This window comes from Lolium rigidum, chromosome 1, assembly GCF_022539505.1.
Source record: "Lolium rigidum isolate FL_2022 chromosome 1, APGP_CSIRO_Lrig_0.1, whole genome shotgun sequence".
Taxonomy (NCBI): domain Eukaryota; kingdom Viridiplantae; phylum Streptophyta; class Magnoliopsida; order Poales; family Poaceae; genus Lolium; species Lolium rigidum.
The window spans coordinates 357,908,355-357,914,659 of record NC_061508.1 but is presented as its reverse complement, the minus strand read 5'-3'; positions in this window follow the sequence as shown (position 1 = coordinate 357,914,659).

Here is a 6,305-nt window from a genome sequence, read left to right as displayed (position 1 = left end):
TATATTATGATGAGAGATGGACCGGGGTTCCCAGCTATCTACACTAGTGGCAACTCTCCAATAACAAGTGTTGGGTGAACAAATTACAGTTGGGCAATTGATAGGATTGATAAGGCATTAAGAAAGAACATCAATTCATTAATCATGTAGGCATGTTTTCCATATTTAGTCGTACGTGCTCGCAATGAGAAACTTGCACAACATCTATTGTCCTACCGGTGGCGGCCAGGGCCTCAAGGGAATCTACTGGATATTAAGGTACTCCTTTTAATAGAGCACCGGAGCAAAGCATTAACACTCCGTGAAAACATGTGTCCCTCACATCACTGCCATCCCCGCCGGTTGTCCCGATTTCATCACTTCGGGGCCTTTGGTTCCGGACGGTGACATGTGCATACAACTTGTAGATACAATCTAAGCAATAAGTATAGAGCTCAAATCTAAGATCATGCCACTCGGGCCCTAGTGACAAGCATTAAACATAACAAGATTGCGAGCAACAATAACTTCACAAACTTTATAGATAGACTAATCATAATGTATCATCCATCGGATCCCAACAAACACAACACCGATTACATCGAGATGAATCTCAATCATGTAAGGCAGCTCATGAGATCATTGTATTGAAGTACATGGGGGAGAGTATACCAACTAGCTACGGCTAGAACTCGTAGTCCATGGGGGAACTACTCACGGAGCATGATGGAGGCGGTGGCGTTGATGGAGATGGCTTCGGGGGCACTTCCCCGTCCGGCGGGTGTCGGGACAGAGACTCTGTCCCCGAATTGGAGTTTCGCGATGGTGGCGGCGCCCACAGAGTCTTTCCGGAGTTTCGTCTTGTGAGTACGGTGTTTTTAGGTCGAAAGGGGTTTTATAGGCGAAGAGGCGGCGCGGGGGGCACACAGGGCGCCACACCCTAGGCCGGCGCGGCCGGGGTCCGGCCCGCGCCGCCATGTGGTGTGGTGGCCCTCGGCCCCTCTCGGACTCTTCTTCGGTGTTGCGGAGCCTTGGGAAAAATAGGAGGTTTGGCGTTGATTTCGTCCAATTCCGAGAATATTGCCCGAACAGCCTTTACGGAACCAAAAACAGCGAGAAAGCGAGACGGCACTGTGGCATCTTGTTAATAGGTTAGTTCGGAAAACGCATAAAAACATCATAAAGTGCAAGCAAAACATGTAAGTATTGTCATAAAACAAGCATGGAACGACAGAAATTATGGATACGTCGGGGACGTATCAGCATCCCCAAGCTTAGTTCTGCTCGTCCCGAGCGGAGTAAACGATAAAAAGAATAATTTACTGTAGTGACATGCTACTTACATAACCTTGATCATACTATTACAAAGCATATGAAATGAATGAAGTGACTCAAGGCAATGATCTATAGTTGCTAACAAGTAGATAACATATAGCAAAACTTTTCATGAATAATACTTTCAAGACAAGCATCAAAAGTCTTGCGCAAGAGTTAACTCATAAAGCAATAAGTTCAAAGTAAAGGCATCGAAGCAACACAAAGGAAGATATAAGTTTCAGCGATTGCTTTCAACTTTCAACATGCATATCTCATGGATATTTGTCAACACAAAGTAATATGATGAATGCAAATAAGCAAGTATGTAAGAATCAATGCACGAGTTGACACAAGTGTTTGCTTCTAAGATGGAAGGAAGTAGGTAAGCTGACTCAACATAAAGTAAAAGAATGGCCCTTTGAAGAGGAAAGCATCGATTGCTATATTTGTGCTAGAGCTTTGGTTTTGAAAACATATAGAGAGCATAAAAAGTAAAATTTTGAGAGGTGTTTGTTGTTGTCAACGAATGGTAGTGGGCACTCTAACCCCCTTGCTAGACAAACCTTCAAGAGCGGCTCCCATGCATTATTTTTATTTTTGGGTGGCACTCCTTCCAACCTTTCTTTCACAAACCATGGCTAACCGAATCCTCGGGTGCCTGCCAACAATCTCATACCATGAAGGAGTGCCCTTTTATTTTAGTTTTATTATGATGATGACACTCCCCCCAACCTTTGCTTACACAAGCCATGGCTAACCGAATCCTCGGGTGCCGTCCAACAATCACATACCATGGAGGAGTGTCTATTTTGGTTCATTAATTTGGGACTGGGAATCCCATTGCCAGCTCTTTTTGCAAAATTATTGGATAAGCGGATGAAGCCACTAGTCCATTGGTGAAATTTGCCCAACAAGATTGAAAGATAAACACCACATACTTCCTTATGAGCTATAAAACATTAACACAAATTGAGAAGCATTTTGAATTATTTAAAGGTAGCACTCAAGCAATTTACTTTGGAATGGCAGGAAATACCACATAGTAGGTAGGTATGGTGGACACAAATGGCATAGGTTTTGGCTCAAGGTTTTTGGATGCATGAGAAGCATTCCCTCTCGATACAAGGCTTAGGCTAGCAAGGTTGTTTGAAGAAAACACAAGTATGAACCGGTACAACAAAACTTACATAAGAACATATTGCAAGCATTATAATACTCTACAGCTTGTCTTCCTTGTTGCTCAAACACTTTTACCGAGAAAATATCTAGACCTTAAGAGAGACCAATCATGCAAACCAATTTTAACAAGCTCTACGGTAGTTTCTCCACTAATAGGTTTAAACTACATGAAAAAAAACTTAGTCATGATCTACTTGAGAGCTCAAAACAATTGCCAAGTGCCAAATTATTCAAGACATTATGAGGCATTTTCTATTTCCAACCAAATACCAATAAGTATTGTAGCTTCCAACTTTTATCATTGAACATTAAAAGTAAAATGAAGAACAAGTGTTCATATGAAAAAGCGGAGCGTGTCTCTCTCCCAAACAAGGATTGCTAGGATCCATATTTATTCAAACACAAACAAAAATAAAAACACACAGACGTTCCAAGTAAAGCACATAAGATGTGACCGAATAAAAATATAGTTTCAATAGAAGAAACCTGATAAGTTGATGAAGAAGGGGATGCCTTGGGCATCCCCAAGCTTAGACAGCTTGAGTCTCCTTGAAATATGCAGGGATGAACCACGGGGCATCCCCAAGCTTAGACTTTTCACTCTTCTTGATCATATATCATCCTCCTCTCTTGACCCTTGAAAACTTCCTTCACACCAAACTTCTCATAAACTTCATTAGAGGGGTTAGTACTCAAAAAACTTGAATCCACCTTGGTCCTGTAGTGACACATTGCAAGAACTCAATAAAACATTAGCTACAGCTCTCCACGTCTAGAAAGCCTCACTTAAAGTCCACAAGAGACAATGCAAAAACGAGAGACAGAATCTGCCAAAACGGAACAGCCGAGTAAACACGAATTTTAAAATGGTACTTCCGTTGCTCAAATCAGAAAACTCAAAACTAATGAAAGTTGCGTACATATCTGAGGATCACGCACGTAAATTGGCAGATTTTTCTGAGTTTCCTACAGAGAAATATGCCCAGATTCGTGACAGATAGAAATCTGTTTCTGCGCAGAAATCCAAATCTAGTATCAACCTTCTATTAGAGACTTTACTTGGCACAACAAAACACAAAACTAAGATAAGGAGAGGTTGCTACAGTAGTAAACAACTTCCAATACACACATATAAAACAAATTACTGTAGCAAAATAACACATGGGTTATCTCCCAAGAAGTTCTTTCTTTATAGCCATCAAGATGGGCTCAGCAGTTTTAATGATGCACTCGCAAGAAATAGTATTTGAAGCAAAAGAGAGCATCAAGAGGCAAATTCAAAACACATTTAAGCCTAACATGCTTCCTATGAAAAGGAATCTTGTAAATAAACAAGTTCATGAAGAGCAAAGTAACAAGCATAGGAAGATAAAACAAGTGTAACTTCAAAATTTTAAGCATGTAGAGAGGTGTTTTAGTACCATGCAAATTTCTACAACCATATTTTCCTCTCTCATAATAATTTTCAGTAGCTTCATGAATAAACTCAACAATATAACTATCACATGCAGCATACTTTTCATGATCCACAAACATATAATTTTTATCAAGCTCAAAAATAGTGGAATTAAAACTTTCGAACACACTTTTATCAATAATATAGCAAGATGAATGATCAATCTCAAGAGATATGGGACACATAGATAATGTCAAGAACTCTCCAATCCCATTTTCATTAGTAGTACAATTAATATTATCAAGTAACATAGGACCATCATCTAGAGCTTTATCATAAACATTTGCCAAGCAAAATTCTTTAGTACCATGCATTTCGACATCAGGCACAAACAAAGCATTATCATAAGATTTATCAAAGTAGCATGGATTATCATAGATAACAGTAGCATAATTATTCTCACAAGTTTTACTTATAGGAAATATTTCAAGAGAATCCACAGGAACATAACATTCAACCTCTTTCGGTAAGCATGGAGGACAATCAAATAGTGTAAGAGATGAAGAGTTACTCTCATTAGAAGGTTGGCATGGGTAGCTAATCCATTCTTCCTCCTTTTGTTCATCACTCCCCTCTTCTTTTTCATCCAATGAGCTTTCAGGTTCATCAATTTCCTCCTCTTTTTCATCCAATGAGCTTCTAGGTTCATCAATTTCTTCTTCCACAGGTTCCTGCAGATTGTGAGTGCATTCTTGTGCATTAATGCGTCTCTCTTTATAATCAAGGATATAAGGATTCCTACTGTAGCATTCTATGCAAGAATTAAGGATAGTAGAGACATAATCTTTAAGGCCCTTACAAACAACACAAGTTTCATAATTCTCAACCATGAAGGATTCTATCTCGAAGGCTCCCATAAATAAGACAAATTGTTCTACCTCTTCGAACCCATAATGAATATAGCAATTCCGATTATAGTTCTTAATTAAAAATTCCTCACTAAAGCCACATTGAAATTTAAGATGTTTAGTATCCTGTTGAGAGCAACATTTTATATCATGGCATTCAAGCAAGATTTTAGCAATTGTATTCAATTTTTCTATCATAGCACTCATTATTTTACCAGTTCTTGATTCTCTATAATTATTATAACATTCTATAAGCTCCAAGTAAGTGGTAGGTTCTCCCATAACAGCAATTTTTAATTTTTAGATTTTTCAAATTTTTATGGATTTTTGGGTATAAAATAAAACAAGACAAAAAGAAACTAAGCAAAAGTAAACTAAGCAAAATAATACTAGACAGAAATAAACTAAGCACAAGTAAACTAGGAAAAAGTAAACTAAGCAAAACAAAATAAAATAAAACAAAAACAGAGAGAGAGGTAGAGTGTACTCCCCAGGTGAACTTATGAGTAGAGCTATGCCTCCCCGGCAACGGCGCCAGAAAATAGTCTTGATAACCCACAAGTATAGGGGATCGCAAGAGTCTTCGAGGGAAGTAAAACCCAAATTTATTGATTCGACACAAGGGGAGGTAAAGAATACTTATAAGCCTTAACAACTGAGTTGTCAATTCAGATTCGCACTCGGAAAAGCACTTGTAACAGGGGTGATGTGAAAGTAGCGATAATATGAGAGCAATGAGTAATGCGTAACACGATAGCAGTAATAGCAATATGAGAGCAATGGCACCGAGAAGATAGTTGATACTACTTCCAATGACATGTAGAACGAGTATATTATGATGAGAGATGGACCGGGGTTCCCGAGCTATCTACACTAGTGGCAACTCTCCAATAACAAGTGTTGGGTGAACAAATTACGAGTTGGGCAATTGATAGGATTGATAAGGCATTAAGAAAGAACATCAATTCATTAATCATGTAGGCATGTTTTCCATATTTAGTCGTACGTGCTCGCAATGAGAAACTTTCACAACATCTATTGTCCTACCAGGCCGGTGGCAGCCGGGCCTCAAGGGAATCTACTGGATATTAAGGTACTCCTTTTAATAGAGCACCGGAGCAAAGCATTAACACTCCGTGAAAACATGTGTCCCTCACATCACCGCCATCCCCGCCGGTTGTCCCGATTTCTGTCACTTCGGGGCCTTTGGTTCCGGACAGTGACATGTGCATACAACTTGTAGATACAATCTAAGCAATAAGTATAGAGCTCAAATCTAAGATCATGCCACTCGGGCCCTAGTGACAAGCATTAAACATAACAAGATTGCAGCAACAATAACTTCACAAACTTTATAGATAGACTAATCATAATGTATCATCCATCGGATCCCAACAAACACAACACCGATTACATCGGATGAATCTCAATCATGTAAGGCAGCTCATGAGATCATTGTATTGAAGTACATGGGGAGAGTATACCAACTAGCTACAGCTAGAACCCGTAGTCCATGGGGGAACTAC